The 19,825-nt window shown below is 44.0% G+C and overlaps 1 protein-coding gene across 1 annotated transcript in view; it reads right to left on the bottom strand.

The window, feature by feature from the left end:
• The window catches only part of PNPO (pyridoxamine 5'-phosphate oxidase), a 60,637-nt gene that overhangs the window by 40,466 nt on the left and 346 nt on the right, over positions 1–19,825 (bottom strand). The window lies entirely within an intron of this gene.

Here is a 19,825-nt window from a genome sequence, read left to right as displayed (position 1 = left end):
AGCCAATATCACTGAAATAGTGCCATTGCTGGAGGTGAGTATAGATAGTTTTTATTTTCTGAATTGATTAAGCAGAGGTTGTACAACTCCGTCACATTACAACATTATCATGAAGGGAGGCAAGTGCGGGCACTTGCATTTTACCTTCTTCACACATACCTTTGTGCTCACCATTATATTGTGCTGGGTCATGGAGCAGTGTCCATGAATTAGTTAAAGTCACACAACAGTGCCCCTATAGATATTGTTTCTACTGCCGCACTCATGCAAATGTGCCAGTCAGGGCAATGTGCAAACAAATGACAGATACAATGCCCTTGTAAAATAGCACATATAGAGTGGATATAAAAAGTCTACATACCACTGTTAAAATGCCATGAAGAATCATTTCTGAACTTTTTCCACCTTCAATGTCTCCCATAATTTATACAGATATCTGTATAAACCAATTGAAAAGTAAATCGAAATCTTTTCGGGTGGGAAAAGCAAAATAAAAAAACTAAAATAATAAAAATTGCATAAGTATGCACAACCTTAAACAAATTCTTTGTTGAAATACCCTTTGAATTTATCACAGCATTCAGATTTTTGGGTATCTATCAGCATGGCACATCCAGAATTAGCAATCTTTGCCAACTCTTCCTAGCAGTAACGCTCCAAATCTGTCAGATTGTGAAGGCATCTTCTGTGTAAAGCGCCCTATTCATGGTCACACGTTGATCTTTTTCTGGTCAAGCCATTCTTTTGTTGATTTGGAGATATGCTTAGGGTCGTTGTCGCGCTGAAAGGTGAAATTCATCTTCAGCTTTTTGTCAGAGGCATGAAGGTTTTGTTGGAGAATGGACTGATATTTGAAACGTCATAATTCCCTCCACCTTGACTAAAGCTCCAATTCATGCTACCAAATAAGAGCCTCAGAGCATCCACCACGCTTCACTGTAGGTATGGTGTTCTTTTGGTGATGCGCAGTGTTGGCTTTTTTTCCCCCCTCAAAATAATTTCAGTTTGCTTCTCAATGGATTTGTACAGATTATGGGTGACATTAAAGGTGGAAAAAGGTCTGAAATTATTCTTGGTATGTTTGTTTTATATGACAAAAGACTGGCATTTTAAAAGGGGAGTGTAGACTTTTTATGTTCTCAGTACATTTCCTCCATGGTCCATGTTGCTTTACCTATGTACATGCAAGGTATCAGTAACCACTTGAATGTAGCTCCTTTTTCAGTGCCAGTCTCTGCAGTGATTCACAAGGGCGAACCCGCACTTTAAACCGTGCATTTATATTCATGTGAAAGAAACCTTGAAATAATCTATACAAACCAGTTATAGATAATTCTGTATGCCAGATATAAATGTCATCATGTCGGTGTTTTTTTATGACTGGTGCTAAAGGCCATCGATATAAAATTAAGGAAGTCTAGGCCCATGTAACAAGATCAACAAGGTTGTAAAAAGTCATAACTGATGTTCAAGGTAGCAGTTTTCATTCCAGCTCCATAGTACAATCAATAATTGCTCAGAGGTTTTATCCTGGCTATATTTATAGAGGTTCGTTCCTAAGCCGAAAGTCATGGCATTCTTGGGATAGACTGAAAAGAATAAATAAAGCAAGGTTCCATTCGCTCATCTGAGCTTTCCATATGTATTCTTCTCGGTTTTTTTAACCAACAGGTGTTCAATTTAGTGGACTTTTTCACAATCCATAGACAAATTCCTGATGATGGGACGTCCCATCATCAGGATATGGAGGCTGCGGGGGATTGTCCTCCGAACATAATAAGATGCCCTATGACGAGGCTGGGTCCTTACTGAACCATGTTTGGAAAAACTAAAGGAGCCAGATAAGTTATTTTTTTGATTATGAAGTTTGCTTAACCCCTTTACAACTCAAGGTGGTTTTTAGTACGTTAATGACCAGGCCAATTTTTACAATTCTGACCACTGTCACTTTATGAGGTAATTACTCTGGAACGCTTCAACGGATCCCCCTGATTCTGAGATTGTTTTTTTCGTGATATATTGTACTTCATGATTGTGGTAAAATTTCTTCTATATCACTTGCGTTTATTTGTGAAAAAAACGGAAATTTGGCAAAAATTTGGAAAATTTTGCAATTTTCAAAATTTGATTTTTTTGTGCCCTTAAATCAGAGAGATATGTCACACAAAAGAGTTAATAAATAACAGTTCCCACATGTCTACTTTACATCAGCACAATTTTGGAACCAAATTTTTTTTTTTTATTAGGAAGCTATAAGGGTTAAAAGTTGACCAGCGATTTCTCATTTTTCCAACAAAATTTACAAAACCATTTTTTTAGGGACCACATCACATTTGAAGTCACTTTGAGGGGTCTTTATGACAGAAAATACCCAAAAGTGACACCATTTTAAAAACTGCACCCCTCAAGGAGCTCAAAACCACATTCAAGAACTTTATTAACCCTTCAGGTGCTTCACAGGAATTTTTGGAATGTGGAAGAAAAAAATGAACATTTTAACTTTTTTTGACAAAAATGTTACTTTAGACCCAATTTTTTTTATTTTCGCAGGGGTAACAGGAACAAATGGACCCCAAAATTTGTTGTGCAATTTCCTGCGGGCATGCAGATACCCCATATGTGGGGAAAAACACTGTTTGGGCGCACGGCAGGGTTCGGAAGGGAAGGAGCGCCATTTGACTTTTTGATTGTAAAATTTGCTGGAATAATTAGCGGTCGCCATGTTGTGTTTGGAGAGCCTAAACAGTGGAAACCCCCCACAAGTGACACCATTTTGGAAACTAAACCCCTCAGGGAACTTATCTAGATGTGTGGTGAGCACCTTTAACCCCCAGGTGCTTCACAGAAGTTTATAACATTGAGCAGTAAAAATAAAATTTTCACATTTTTCACACAAAAACGTTTTTCAGCCCCCAATTTTGCATTTTCATAAGGGTAACAGGAGAAATTGCACCATGCAGTTTGTTGTGCAATTTCTCCTGAGTAAGCAGATACCCCATATGTGGGGGAAAACCACTGCTTGGGCGCACGGCAAGGTTCGGAAGGGAAGGAGCACCATTTGACTTTTTGAATGTAAAATTAGCTTGAATAATTAGCGGATGTGCCCCTGATGTGCCTAAACAGTGAAAACCCCCACAAGTGACACCATTTTGGAAACGAGACCCCTTAGGGAACTTATCTAGATGTGTGGTGAGCACCCTGAATCCCCAAGTGTTTTACAGAAGTTTATAACATGGAGCCGTGTAAATAAAAAAAATCAAACTTTTTCCACAAAAATTATGTTTTAGCCCCAACTTTTTTATTTTCACAAGGGTAAGAGGAGAAAATGGACCCCAAAAACTTTTGTGCAATTTCTCCTGAGTACGCCAATACCCCATATGTGGGGAAAATACAGTGTTTGGGCGCACGGCAGAGTTCAGAAGGGAAGGACCACTGTGTGACTTTTTGAACGTGAAATTGGCTGGAATCAGAGCAGACGCCACGTCGCATTTGGAGAGCCCCTGATGTGCCTAAATAGTGGAAACCCCCCACAAATGACCCCATTTTGGAAACTACACCCCTCAAGGATTTTATCAAGGGGTATAGTGAACATTTTGAACCCAGAGGTACGACACAGAATTTGATAACATTAGGTCATCATATTGAATAAGTTGTCATTAGTCTTGAGCGCAAGTGCTCGCCACTTGAGTTTGCATCAGGTACTCAGGTATGCACCAAGTATCGCGGGTGCTCGAGTGACATGCTCGAATCCCCGCCCGCATGTTTCACGGTTATTATACACCCCAAAAAAACATGCGGGGATCGCTCATGCATGGCAGACAATCCCCGTGAGTACCCTAACCTTAACCCCAACCCTAACCCTAGAGTTTATTTTTTACGCCGTTCCTCGTGCGGTATAAGTGATTAGACGACTTTATTCTTCGGGTCGGTGCGATTACAGCGATACCAGAATCATATCTGATTTTTATGATTGACAGCTGTCACACACTAAAAGACGCATTTTTTTGTAAAATCTAGTTTTTGCATCGCCATATTTTGAGAGCTATAATTTTTCCATATTTTGGCCGACAGAGTCATGTAATGGCTTGTTTTTTGCGGGATGAGTTGACGTTTTTATTAGTGCCATTTTCAGGCACGTGACATTTTTTGATCGCTTTCTATTCCAATTTTTGGGAGGCAGAATAAACAAAAACCAACAATTCAGGTAGCTGTATTCTTCGGGTCAGTACGTTTACAGGGGTACCACATTTATATTGTTTTTCTATGTTTTGGCGCTTTTACACAATAAAAGCTATTTTATAGAAAAAATTATTTTTTTGCATCGCTTTATTCTGAGAGCTATAACTTTTTTATATTTCGGCTGATGGAACTGTATGGTGGCTTGTTTTTTTGCAGGACCAGATGACGTTTTGAGCGGTACCATTTTTATTTATATTCGTCTTTTTGATCGCGTGTTATTACATTTTTTGCTTCGTGGTATGATGATAAAGCATTTGTTTTTGCTTAGTTTTTTATTTTTACCGTGTTCACTAAAGGGGTTAACTAGTTGGACAGTTTTATAGGTCAGGTCGTTCCGGAAGCGGCGATACCAAATATGTGTACTTAAATTTTTTTTTTTTCATAATAATATTTATTGATGGGTACATTATATTTTTATTTTTAGTGGATTTTTTTTTTTTTTTATATATTTTTACTTTTTTTTTCACTTTCTGACACTTTTTTACTTTTATTATTTGTCCCACTATGGGACTTTCACTTTTTTTATTCTGATCGCCTGTATAGCACAGGAATGCAGCACCATCCCTGTGCTATACAGGCTGTCAGTGCTGCAGATGCAGAAAATATTTTGGTCATGCACTGCGCATGACCAAAATATCTTCCTGCTGTCTGGTAACCCGGATGTTGTCATGACGACATCGGGTGGTCATGGCAACATCCGGGAAGCCGCGGCAGACAGCGCTGGAGGCCGGCAGGAGAGGTGAGTATTCCGATCACCTTCCCTTGCCACCTCAATGCTGCAATCGACTTCGACTCCCAGCACATAGCACTGGGTATCAGCTGTGACAATCAGGTGACACCCGGCGGCGATCACGTCCGCACAGCTTGTGAGCGGGCTCGATCGCAAAGACGTATTAATACGTGTCAGGCTCTTAAAGCCCAGGGCGCAGATACGTATTAATATGTCTTGGGCTTTAAAGGGGTTAATTGATTACTCCTGATGAACCTTGTAAAAGGAGAAACACGTCGAGTTGATATTTGTATTGATTAGGGTACACTGATCATGTTTGGATCTATTTAACCAAATCTGTTATGACGCTGTACAGATTAGCACTAACCTGAGATTTATTGAATTTGTCTATGGATTGAGGAGGCTGAATGGAACAAAATTAAGTCCAGACGAATGTATCTGTGGTATTTTTAACTATATATTGGCATTGAAATTATCATTATATATATGCCTATTATCAGTCTAAATCAGGGGTCTCAAACTCAGCTGAGAATACGGGCCGCACACGGAAAAACATTTAATTTGGGGGGCCGCATTATTTGCATGACAAAGTGACATTTTTAGTGATACCATTTTATTTTCTATACACCTTTTGAACTGGTCCTCATCTTGCAGACATGGTCTCCCATCCAGGTCCCCCATATTGCAGACATGGTCTCCCATCCAGGTCCCCCATATTGCAGACATGGTCCCCCATCCAGGTCCCCCATATTGCAGACATGGTCTCCCATCCAGGTCCCCCATATTGCAGACATGGTCCCCCATCCAGGTCCCCCATATTGCAGACATGGTCCCCCATCCTGGTCCTTATGTTGCAGACATGTCCCCCATCCAAGTTCCCCCCCCATACTGCGCACAGGGCCACCCCCCCCATACTGCGCACAGGGCCACCCCCCCATACTGCGCACAGGGCCACCCCCCCATACTGCGCACAGGGCCACCCCCCCCATACTGCGCACAGGGTCCCCGTCCCCCCATACTGTGCTCAGGGTCCCCGCCCCCTCCATACTGCGCTCAGGGTCCCCGTCCCCCCCATACAGCGCTCAGGGTCCCCGTACCCCCCATGCAGCGCTCAGGGTCCCCATCCCCCCATACTGCGCACAGTTCCCCCCTATACTGAGCACAGGTCCCCTGTGCTGTATTTCACATGACAGAGAAAAAAAAAAAAAGATTCTCACCTGTCCTCCGTTCCCTCGGCGTCCTTTCTCTACCTGTTACCCGCAGGCACATAGACCCCGTAACGATCGTGGCTCTCTCCAGCAGCCGCCGACATCAGCGCTGTAATGCAGTGTATTGCCGCACAGAGACCGGCTCTCTGCACAGCAATACCAGTGCCAGCCGCCGGCCTATCAGAGGCCAGCAGCTGACATCTGCGCATGGCAGTGACGTCATACGCCGCTACGCTGGGACGCAGATGTCAGCTGCGGACCTCTGATAGGCCGGCGGCTGACACTGGTATTGCTGTGCAGAGAGCCGGTCTCTGCGTGGCAATACACTGCATTACAGCGCTAATGTCGGCGGCTGCTGGAGAGAGCCGTGATCGTTACGGGGTCTGTGCCTGCGGGCCGCAAGAAGCAGCCGGAGGGGCCGCATGCGGCCCGCGTGTTTGAGGCCCCTGGTCTAAATGATCATATTTTTTATATCATTCTTCAGATAATCTGTACTTAACATTCTAACAAGAAATTGTCATTGGTTATATGCCAGGGATATGAAGTATTCTCAGCATACATTTTTCAATCTCCTTTTTTCTGCTGCTAAATTGGACTGATAAGAGCAGCCGTTATTTTTTACCCTACCATTTGCTAATGGTTCCGAAACATTTCTACCTCAACTTTTTGCACTTTAATTTTTGTCACTACATGGTGATATAGGGAAAGCAGGGTGAGTCGTCAGTGAGCGGGGGCGCCATTGCGCAGGATATATGGTGCCAACCTCCGCAGCAAGGTAGGGTAAGGTAGTGCCATAATAAGGAAAGACACTCCCCTTCTTTCATTTGTTTGCACTGATAATGTGGTTTGTTGTTTTTATGGTATTTAATGGTGTCTGATTTTAGGATATACATATTAAAGGTTCATTTTTAAACATAAGTATAAGGTACTAAATCTGTGAGCTCTCAGACCAATAATATGCTTGTCTGAACAAGCCCTAAGGCTATGTGCCCACGATGCAGAAATGCAGCATATTTTTTCCGCTTCTCCCTGGCAGGAAAAACGCATGCGGATTTTACATGTGTTTTTCCTGCCAGGTAGAAGCGTTTGTCAAGCATTTTTGCATGCATTTCTGCATGCGGGTTATCAAGCGCTTTTCCAAGCGATTTTAGCATCACTTGGAAAAGTGCTTGACAACTTGGTCACACTATATAAATCCATGCAACCGGCATGGATTTATATAGTGTGACCAAGTTAGTTAAAAAAAAAAGAATAAGAATGGTAAAAAATAAAAAATAAAGATTATACTTACCTTCCGATGTCCTCCCGGTGTTTTCTCCGCTGCGTCCGGTGTCTTGCACTGCTCGCGGTGGTGTGAAGGACCTGCGTTGACGTCACTGAGTCATGTGACAGGTCACATGACTCAATCACGTCATGGCAGGTCCTTCACAACAGCGCGAGCAGTGCAAGACACCAGACGCAGCGGAGAAAACACAGGGAGGACATCGGAAGGTAAGTATAATCTTTATTTTTTATTCTTTTTTTTTTTTACAGTTTCTATGGTACCCAGATCTGGACGAGAGTCTCCTCTCCTCCAGACCTGGGTACCATCCGCACATTGAACCGTGTGATATCCGCTTGTGCAGATGTAGTGATGCGGATGTCACGCGGTCCAATGCAAGTCAATGGCGGCGATTAAGCTGCGTTTCCGCAAAATTAATGGACATGCTGCGGATTTTTGAGGGCAGCATAAATGCTTCGGAAAAATCTGCAGCATGGGCACTGACATTGCGGCTTGTCATTGGGGACCATGGGGGGCGGATTACCAAGCATTTCCCAAGCGTTTCCGCTGCGTAAATTCCGCAGCATAAACGCTTGGAAAATGCTTCGTGGTAACGCAGCCTAACACTGAGAGAATAGAGGAGAAGAGCATAGAGCTGTAGGAACCAGGAGGAGGAGCTCTGAGAGATTTGTACATTTTGGAATAGTCAGCCAGTGAAATAAAGGGTTTACAGACGTTCTGCAGCAGCAAAATGGTAAAAAATTTTAATGAAATCTTTTTAGAAAGTTGATTAAAAAGAAAAATTATGTGCAAAGGTGCACATAGCCTTCAATATAGGGATGACAAGAGCACAGGACCTCTACTCTCACCATCACTTGTCAGTGCTTGCAGTTTAACTCCCTTGGATGCCGCAGTCAACGCTGATCATGGCATCTCAGTGGTAAGTCAGAGGGAGGTAGGGCTCACTGTCACCCAGGACAATATTCAAAGAAACCGCAGTGGAAATTTGGGAAACAGCTGACTGACACCTGCCTGCACGTGAAGATCCTCTCAAATCCTCTTCAAATGGTTCAATCTCAAAAACTTTTCACTGAGGAGGGGCAACACCCCAAAATAGCGTGTCTGCAAATTGAGATTCTGGTTTGGCTTTTCTCCTAAGTCATATTGCAAGGCTCGTTAAAGAGTCTATATTGACTTTTAGGATCGCTGCTTCCAATAGGTTTCACTAGAGTTCTAGTCCTCTTCCTCTATGAAGAGACAATTTGCATATTTAATTTCCCAAAGCAGCATGCTTATAACTCTCCTCACTCCGACATGCCGGGATTGGCTTGTAACTCTCCACAAAAAGAAACGTTACCCCTTTAACCTCAACAAACGAAAGGATGAATTTAACTATTGGACAAAGATAACACAAGTAAACACAAAATGCAGTTTTTAAATTAAGGTCTTTGTTATTAAGGGAAAAATAATCCAAACCTACAGTGCCCTGTGTGAAAAAGAGATAATCCTCCCTAAAAACATAAATTAACTGTGGTTTATCACATCTTTGGGAAGCTGAGTTCAATTTCCCTAGCCACACACAGGCCTGATTACCACCACACCTGTTCTCAATTAAGAAATCACTTAAATAGGACCTGCCTGACAAAGTGAAGTAGACCAAAAGATCCTCAAAAGTTAGACATCAAGCTGCAATCCAAAGAAATTCAGGAACAAATGAGAAACAAAGTAATTGAGATCTATCACTCTGGAAAAGGTTATAAAGCCATTTCTAAAGCTTTGGAGCTCCAGCTAACCACAGTGAGAGCCATTATCCAGAAATGGTGAAAACTTGGAACAGTGGTGAATCTTCCCAGAAGTGGACGGCTGTCCAAAATTACTACAAGAACACAGTGTTGATTCAGCCAAAAGGTCACAAAAGACCCCACAACAACATCAAAAGAACTGCAGGCCTCACTTGCCTCAGTTAAGGTGAGTGTTCATGACTCCACCATAAGAAAGAGACTGAGCAAAAAATGGCATGCATGGCAGAGTTCTAACACAAAAAACACTGCTAAGCAAAAACAAAATAAAGGCTCATCTCAGTTTTGCCAGAAAACATCTTGATGATCGCCAAGATTTTTGGGAGAATACTCTGTGGACTGACAAGATAAAAGTTGAACTTTTTGGAAGGTGTATGTCCCATTCAATCTTTCATAGAAGTAACACAGCATTTCAGAAAAGGAACATCATACCAACAATAAAATATGGTGGTGGTAGTGTGATTGTCGGGAGCTGTTTTGCTGCTTCAGGACCTGGAAGACTTGCTGTGGTAAATGAACCCATGAATTCTGCTGTCTACCAAAAAATCCTGAAAGAGAATGTCCGGCCATCTGTTTGTGACCTCAAGCAGAAGCGCACTTGGGTTATGCAGCAGGACAATTATCCAAAACACACCAGAAGAAAGAAAAACAAAATGAAGACTTTGGAGTGGCCTAGTCAAAGTCGTGACCTTAATCCGATTGAAATGCTGTGGCATGACCTTAAAAAAGCGGTTCATGCTCAGAAACCCTCCAATGTGGCTGAATTACAACAATTTTGCAAAGATGAGTGGGCCAAAATTCCTCCAGAGCGTTGTAAAAGACTCATGGCCAGTTATCGCAAACACTTGATTGCAGTTGTTGCTACTAAGGGTGGCCCAACCTGTTATTAGGTTTAGGGGGCAATCACTTTTTCACACAGGGCCTTGTAGGTTTGGATTTCTTTTTCCCTTAATAATAAAGACCTTCATTTAAAAACTGCATTTTGTGTTTACTTGTGTTATCTTTCTCTAATATTTAAGTGTGAAAAACATACAAAAGAATAAGAAATCAGGAAGGGACAAACACTTTTTCACACCACTGTATACTTATATAGCACTCATCTCCGGTATATCCTGGTAAGGAAAGCCCTACAATAGAGGTAACTGTTTAGGGCTTTCAGATAAACTGCACAGGAGTGACCAGTGTGAGATCACACTCTCTGTCACCTGATCAACATATTGAAACTAAATCAATTGTGAAAAGGTGATCGATTAGGTTTATAAAGAAAAAATTTCAATTTCTTCCAGTAGCAATTCTTATGGAAAAAAGCCTAAAACAAACTAAAAAAACAAAACCCAACAAATATATATATTTCATATTGCCCCAATGGTGGTTATATAATTTCAATGGAAGAGTGGACACCATAAATATTAATGTAAAAAAAATTGTGTTTTTATATATACATATTCAAATTGCCTCTTCATAGAAAAGAGGACTTGAACTCTATAGCGCCACCTATTGGAAGCAGCAATACATACACACTCAACGATCGAAAAAGTAAAAGTGTTCTGATAACTTCAAATGCGGAGTTTAAATAATAATAAAAAAAACGATGCTTTGTTAAGTACAAAACTAGGCCGCATATGCAAACAGTTATTCCCATCCCAGACATTTATGGCATTTTATGGTATTTCGCAGAACATGCCATAAATGTTTGATAGATATGGATCTGACCTTTGGGACCTTCACTTGTCTCAAGAATGAGGCAGCGCCAATAAAGGAGGCTGTGCATATCTTCTATGGGAGTATGGAAACAGCCGAGAGCACATGTGGGTGTGCCAGAGATGTCTGAGAATGGTATACCCCCTTTAAGGATACACAATCATAAAACACAATTATCTGTTCCTTACTTTATAATGATCTGGAACTGACTACATATAAAATGTATCAGGCTACAAGGCGCAGGGCGGACACCGAGTGGCAGATGTTTTCCTGTATCAAAGTACAAGGGTCATAAACCCTTCACACAAGTTATGCATTTACTTAGGTTTTTGCAGTATCAAGCGACTATGATTAAGCAATGTAAACCTAGCCAAACATTCAGAAGACAGGACTGCATGTAATAGTACTTTATCAGGGGTTTTATAGCCTATATATAGTAGTGAGTCCTGACTATACAAATTGTAGTAAAGCTGTGGGGAAAGTGCACTCTATAGGGTGACCCTATTTAAGGAGAATGGAAAAAATATAAAACTAGTATTGCTCACCTAGGAGATAGTGTGGTAGCCAGGGCTGTGGAGTCGGAGTTGGAGTCGGTGCTCATTTTGGTGGAGTCGGAGTCAGTATAAAATGGACCGACTACGACTCCTAAAATATATAATAAATTGGGTGCAGTAGATCAATGCAGTTTGTGGGGAATATTTTTTCATAGGAATTTGGGAAAGTTATGAAATGTCCTATAAATGGCTGTTCTATTCCTGATCTAAGGCTACATTCACACAGCGTTTTTTGAGGATACGTTTTTCAGCTGCAAAAACAGATCAGCTTTATAAAAAACCGCATCACCTGGAAGGTTTTTGAGCTCATAGATAATGTTTTCAATAGCAAAAGGAGATTAGAAAAACGCCGAACAAACTGACGTGCTCATTCTTTGTGAGGATCCGTTTTTGAGCCCAAAAACGGATCCTCACAAAACAATGTGTCTGAATGTCATATCTTGAAACCCATTGACTTTGCTGGGATGCCCAGAGACACTGCATTTTACTGCAAAAAACGGATCCGCAAAAACGCTGTGTGTGAATCATGGCCGTAGCCAGCGAGGGTCAGGGGGGCAGCTGCCCGCCCCCCTAGAAGCAGGGGCACGTGTGGCGCCCCTGAGGGTTCAGTCGCCACAGGGGTACTGCACCTCAGAATAAGGTGTGGTATCTCCTCTCCCAGGTAAGGATGGAGTACCTCACAGGACCCCAACCACACACTCAACACTACACCACTCCAGTTCTGAAGGGGGCCTAAAGCACCATAGTGCTGCCCCGGGCCTGGATGGAGGAGATGGGGGGAACCAAAGTTAGGGGGAACTGTGACGCCTCAATTCTCGAAGGAGCCCTTTTAGTTTTGAGTTTAGTTTACCCTGGGTGTTGGGGGACTCGGTGTCGGGCCCTGTGACGGAGAGATGGGATGTAGCCGTGGCCCGGACCCGACCCGTGCTCAGGGCCGTCACATGAAAAGGAAGATGTTGTGGGCTCGTCCGGGTTGAGTGGCTTGTTTTAACGACTACTCCACCTGTGGTGCCTGGTGAAGGGCCACCAGCGCCGCTACAGTCCGCCGAGGCCTGGTGTCGTGGCGGCCAAAGTTCTCACTGCTCCCCACAGGCGGAGCAAGGCCTCGGGGCAGGCAGGCAAGATGGAGGGGGAGTAGTAGTGCGGGGAGTACGGGCACCGCGTCGCATGGTATGGCGCATAATGAACAGTCCGGAGGCCATAGGGGTGAACTTCCAAGGCTTTACTCACTTAGAGATGACAGCGGGAAGGCGACTCCCTGCTCCCCGCGGAGTCCTGCGGCCACCAGGGACGGGGGTCCGACTACCTCCGAGAAAGTCCAGTGTTCGGTAGTGACCCTACACCAGAGTGTTCCTGCACTACAGACTTCACCCTTTCCCGTCTGTGCGTGTGTAGATAGGCCAGGTCTCCCTCTGAGCTCCTCTCAGGACTAGGGCACGGGTGGCAATTCCTCTCCATCCGATGCCCGGTGGGATCCTCACGGCCTATCCGGGCTTTCCCGTCCAGGACATGAAGTATAAGGTCGGGTGTCGGGAGGGCCGGTACCCCTCTTGCAGCCGGAATCCCTCTGAATAGATCAGGTAGGCGAGGACAGGTGGCATACTCCGCTCCGTCTGCATCCTCCCCGGGACCCATTTGCTGGGGAGCCACACACACTGGGGCCTTCTTGATCCTGGTCCTCGGCCGGGTTGAGACATTCCTTATCTACAACCTACCTCTCGTCCCAAGGCCAGGGTACGAGGGCTGTGTCCCTTACCGGCGCAGGCCCACACAGGATCTGCGCTCCCGGAGGGAGGTCACATTACACACAGTATTTTGACAGCACAGAGACAGCCGACAGACTAGCAAAGGCTAGACTAAGGACCAGAGAAGAACCAAGATCAAAGATGGCATTCTATTAAATATGAAATCTAAAGTGTAACTTACTGGTAAGTCCTCCACCCTCACCCACTAACTGGTTCCTACCACTTTGTGTTCCCCAGTCTCCCTGTAACCAGGGGAGCAGCACCTAGTGCATACTAGCTCCCTCTGGTGGAGAAGTGTGGTGTTGGATGCAAAAGGTTAGGTCACAACTATCACACCGGCCTTACCTCGGAGGAGGAACACTATACTCCATTAGAGAAGTGCAGCATTCCTGTGGCGGTCGAACCCTCAGGGGTGCCACAGGAACCATGTAGTGAGTGAGGGTGGAGGAAGCACTTTACCTAGGCACTTAATAGAATTTTATATAACTGGAGGCCATTTTAATAACCGGGTCTTTGGTCGTGGGTCTTTGGGATGGCAGGTCAGCACAAGGCTGCAGCCGGCTCAGGGTCCACGGTTCCCGGTCTCAGGCCTCGAGACGGAGGATTGGGGCAGAGTTATAACCGGCTCTGTCTCCGGTCAGAGTCCAACCAAGAAGGCCCAGGAGGGGAGTAGAGGAGATAGGCTCCACAGGCGAAAGGATCTCAGGGGGTGAGGACGGAGCGGAGTAGCCACCTGCATACCTTATTCTGGCCCAGCCAGAGAGACCCTGCCGCAAGAGGGGGTACGGGTCCCCGATTATCTGACTTTGCACTTCATGTCTCTGTCGGAAAAGTCCTGAGGCTTATGTGGATCCCAGGGGGATACGGACGGAGCGGAGTCGCCACCTGTATGCCCTAATCTGAGTTTATCCAGAGGGACCCGGCCTTACGCCAAGTTCTCACCACAAGTCACCAAAAAGGGCACCCAGTCGGTCCGGGAACTACACGTTACCCACAAGGGACTTCGCAGTACCCGTACGGGACTCACTGGGGGGACACAAGGCGGGAGAAGTAGAACAAGAGAGGAACACTTTAGAGCGGGGGTCCTGTCAAGCGCTCCTGAACTACCTGGAGTGTGCTGAACCCCACCCTGGCTGCTGCAGCTCGTCGTGTGACAGCAGAGAGAAGCTCTGAGCTGACCACGCACCAAAGTGAGTAAAGACTTGGATGACATCAACTACCGTCTCTATCTGTTCTTTCTCTCCGCGGCTCTGCACCCGCCAGCGCTCCATTTTACACCCTCTCTACGCTGCCCTGAGGCCTGCTCCACCTGTGGGGAGCCGAACCATCTATAGCTGCCCTGACACCTGCCTCAGAGGACTGTTGCAGCGCTGGTGACCTTCACCAGACACTACAGGTGGCGTCACGAACATTCCCCTATCCCATACAACTTTCCCCCTTTCTTTTAAGAGTGACCCCAGAGTATGGGCCCGGGAGCCGGCCACCGTGACATCCCCCAAAGTCAAGCAACAACAAGGCCCGGGCGCAGAGTCGTCCCCATCCCCTGGGCGCATCACACGCACCTATAAAAAAATCACTTGTATGCTGTAGTGCTCCTGTCCTGCACTGGCTCCAGACTGCAGGGGGCAATCTCCCCTCCTCTGTCCTGTCTTCTGCTGTCTTCGCCAGAGAGAGGGGGGGGGGGGTGCCTGCCCTGCACAGGATCCGATTCCTGGGCCCCGAGCTGGAGAAAGTGAAAGTACTACTGCTCATCTCTGTCACAGGAAGGTAACTAATGCTAATATTGTAGGTGATTATTATGTGCTCTCTGTACAATGTGTGTGAACTATATGTGCGATATGTGCAATGTACTATTTGCTGTCTGTAGCTGTCATCTGTCTATCACACTCTATCCCTCCATCTATCCCTCTATCTATCCATTCATCTATCCCTCCAGCTATCCATCATTATATTCTATCTAAATATCTTGATTATTGTATCATAAAAATGATTAAATGTCTGATGTTCATATTGTACTACAATAAATTTTTTACTTAAATATAAGCAATATATGTGGGAGTCGGAGTCGTGGAGTCGGTGTAAGGGAAATTGAGGAGTCGGAGTCGCAGGTTTGGCTCACCGAATCCACAGCCCTGGTAGTAGCCCCTGGTTTATATTTCCCCTTGCTGCGACCTCATGGTTGGGAGGGAGCCCCCACAAAAAACCTCAGTGAAAAGGATAAGGATGCTTACACAATGCATTTCTCACCATGTTTGTTGGTCGCCTTGGGGACTACGGCCGAGCCCCCAGCAAAACAGGATTGGGGCGTATGCGCTCATTGACTATAATGGTGCCAACAATGTGTGCTCTGTCGTGTATCATTTTCGGGTGTATACACCTACTGGTGGTGGACACCCAGACGTAGTAGCCTGCGCCTGAGTGTACGTCTCTAGTAGGCGTATACACCCGAAAATGATACACGACAGAGCACACATTGACTCTGTTGGCACCATTATACTCAATGGCCATGTCGGTGCATACGCCCCAATCCCATTTTGGGAGGGGTTCAGCTGTAAGCCCCGACGGAACCAATGAATGTAGAACACAGCGCAGTGTGAAAGCACCCTTTAAAAATAGGCTGCCTGGATGGAAGAAAGTCTCTTGCTGCGAGACGGTTTGATAAGGTTTCTTCTGTTTGGATGTTTTTTTGCGACTTGAAAAAGACACCGGTGCGGCGCTGAAACACGTTGTCCAAATAAAAGAACCCCCATCTAACCATCTCTCCGCAAGACACTTTCTTCCATCCACGCAGCCTTTTTTTAAAGTGCTTTAATCCTTTATACTGGTGTACACAAGAATATAAAAACATTGCCACACTTTTTCATAGGTTGTGTCTGGTATTACAGCTCAGCGCTATTGAAGGGAATGAATACCATTGATACTGTAATATATAGTCAAGTGTGGTGCTGTTTTTGGACAAAACGGAGTCATAGGAGCCCTGGTTATGAACCCCCCCCCCATGTCTTCTTCTGACATGTAAATGACTACATAATTTGTACCAGGTCTAGAATTCAGAACAGAAACCCCAGAAGCCAGTGACAACACAATGTGCGAAACCAAGGGAAGAGCACGGTGTCACTTCTATGGTGTGAATACTATAACAATGTGCCTGTGCCCATATAGCCACTCCAGCAGCCTATGGGTGCACTCACACTTCTGTACAGGGAATCTGTTTCATCGGAGGAACAGACAAAAAGAATTAATGTCCAAACCTGATCCGTTTTATAACTGGTGCAAACGGAAGCAGAGGGGCTCCACTGATTATAATGGGGTCAGTCTGGGTTCTGTTACGTGTCAGTTCTTAGGAAAGCAGAAAAAGTTCTGCATGATGCACTTATATCAGAAGCCAGATGGACCCCATAATAATTATTGGGATTATTTTCTTCTGCTTGCACCAGTTTTTGGACGTGTCTGATTCTCGAAACGGAACACAAAAAAAGAATGTCCAAACTATAGTGTGAACATAGTCTCAGATTTAAAGTTTGACTTTAAAATGCTGCGCCCTCTGCTGGTGGTAAGAAACCTGTATCTAGCAGGCTATCACTTACCTGCCTTACATTCCCATACTGCGCCCTCTGCTGGCAGCCAGAAAGCTATATAGATGCAGAAGCTATTAACATACGTGTTCATAGACGGAGCTTCATGGAGAGCTCGATTAGGCTATGTGCACACAGCGTCTTTTAGAGGTCATCACAGCCGGCAATTTTCCCAGGCGATGCCACTTCTGGACAACATTGGCGATCATTTTTCTGAAGCGGTTTTGTTGGCTGTTTTGCTGTCGTTCTTACAGAAGCCTCGCCACTGTACACTATACTGTAAAGTATAGGAAGCGGACATCTACCGAGCGGAAGCTGCCCAAAGAATGAGTATGTCACTTCATCTGCCCACTTCTAGGTTTCCAATCCCAGAAGTGAAGCGGTTAAAAGAAGTGACAGAAGATGTGCACAGTAATGTCATTTTGATGTTGCTGTGCACTATGTTCATTTATGGGGCACTTTTTCAAAAAGACGTCATGTGCACCTAGCCTTAGGGCTCCTCCACACAGTCTTTTATTTCTGTTCTTTTAATTGGGCTATTTTAACCCCTTAAAAATGGTGATTTTTTTTTTTTTTTTGCACTTTTGTGTTTTTCTTCCCCTTCTCCAAGAACCCTAATCTTTGTATCTTTCCGTTAATACAGTCGTATCAGGGCTTGTTTTTCTCAGGAAGGGTTGTAGTACCAAGTGACTCATTCATCTTAACATTCAATGTACTGGAAAAGGAACAAAAAATTCCAAATTTCCCCACAAACAATGTTTTTTTGTCTATGTCATAAGAATGGCTGTTCATCAGTCAATCATCATCCATCCCTTCCCTATTAAAGTAGTAATCCAACATTTTATTTGGTACATGTAATGTGTTATGGTTAATATTTTATAGCTTGGTTTAATTATCATTTAAACAATTGATATCTATATATGTAGCTTTAATATCTCTACGTTTTCGTATCCTCAGTACAAGTTTTGTGAATTCTAAATTGGTTCAAGCCGAGTTCTGTTGCATCCATCCTTTCACTATAGGCCCCTGTGTCGTGTGATCTCCAGTCTGACCACAGCTCTGGTAGATGCTCTACTGATTGGATAGATCATTTCCTCACCTTCCCTGAATTACAGGGTGACATTATTACCTAGGAAATCCCTCCTGGGGATACAATGATTAGCTACAGTTATAATACTCTGGCTATGATAGTATCCAGCACAGTGTATCCTGTAGTATTCTGAGGAAAGAACAAAAGGGCAAAAATATGAAAATTAGCTGCAGCAGGAAGGTGCTAATAAATGAGTCTTATCTGAGAAACAGGAAATGTTTTCAACATGTAGAAAAAAAGTAAAAACAAAAAGCATTGAGAAAATTAGGTTTTTGTAGATAAAAGCAATGTAATACTTAAAGGTGTGCCCATTGAAGCGGTCTTGCCAAAAAATAGTTTGGGATAGTTTGGTTGTGCCTGCTCTGTTTAAAATGGATAGTGAAGGCCATGAGTAACTAAGGTGTGGGTGTAATCTGGCTAAAAAAGAAAATAAAGTCTATACAGCCATTTTATCTTTAGCAGTTTGTAACACACAAAAAAAGTTAAAATCCTATAGCAGCAACAAAGCAAACCTTGCCATTGCTGCTTCCCTGCAACCTGCATGTAAGAGCTGACAGGAAGAAACCAATCACAAACAGAAGGCAGGGAGACAGTCTGATGATTCATCACACTGACATTCTGCTGTATACCTCACATAGGATACACTGCGTCTCTGCTATATTCATGACACAGGATACACTGAGTCTCTGCTGTATACATCACATAAGATACACTGAGACTGCTATCTACTGTACATCACATAGGATACACTGAGACTGCTATATACATCACATAGGATACACTGAGACTGCTGTATACATTACGTAGGACACACTGAGACTGCTGTATACATCACGTAGGACACACTGAGACTGCTATCTACATCACATAGGACACACTGAGACTGCTGTATCACATAAGATACACAGAGTCAGGGGACAGCAGTCACTGATTTATCAGTTGCCGCCTTAAAATAAGTCTTAGAGAGTATGGCAGGTTGCAGAATGAGTTAACTGAGACTCTGTCAGTCAGCCGCAGTCATGGGATAGTTTGTTATTCTTTTAACTTTCGTTTTCTGAGCTCCTCTCAGATGATTTATGCTCACAAGGTAAGAATGCAAAGCAGCCTAAACACATGACCCTAAAGAATCCTGTGAGCCACGTCCTCTCAGAAAAGGGGTATTCCCATCTCCAAAATCCTATCCCAATATGTAGTAGGTGTAATAATAATAATAATATTAGCAAATGGCTCCAATTAGAAATGTAGTATAGTTCTTCTGATTTGCTATGTCACTTACCCTATGTGCAGTAGCTTAGATATCCATGGTTACGACCACTAACAACTGTCACTATATGAGTGGTTGTAACCATGGATACCTAAGCTACTGCAATGCCTGCACATGGGGTAAGCGACATAGAAAATCAGAACTATACTACATTTCTAATTGGAGGTAGTTACTAATATTATTATTTCACCTACTACATATTGGGATAGGATCTTGGAGATGGGAATACCCCTTTAATTTAAAAGGCCCATATCTCTGGGACTGTATGGTGGATTTACAAAAAAAAAAATCAAAAACTGCAAAAGTAAGTGGTGCAACAGGAATAAAATAAGAGCGAAAACTGGCCACCTTTCATCTGTCCTCTTTAAGTAAAAAAAAAAAAGTTCCCAAAGCTGGACGGCCCCTTTAATATGCTGCTGACGCTCAGTCAGTAGTGTGGGGATAAGTGCAGGCACCGCTGGTCTCCAGAGCACTGGAGGACCAGCTCCACCCATGAGGACCACACAAACTACATGCAACCTACCAGAGAGTTGCCCATGGCAACCAATCAAGGTGCAGCTTTCATTTCCAGCCTGCAGTAAGATAACAAACTTTATTCATATTGTATGTCCTGGACAAAATGACAATCTTCATTTGTCCACGTTATTCGGAGACATGAG

Source organism: Phyllobates terribilis, unplaced genomic scaffold (genome assembly GCF_046119375.1).
Source record: "Phyllobates terribilis strain yellow unplaced genomic scaffold, ASM4611937v1 Scaffold_5__5_contigs__length_657084704, whole genome shotgun sequence".
NCBI lineage: Eukaryota > Metazoa > Chordata > Amphibia > Anura > Dendrobatidae > Phyllobates > Phyllobates terribilis.
The sequence above is the reverse complement of the archived record's forward strand: the minus strand, read 5'-3'. Positions and strand labels throughout refer to the sequence as shown.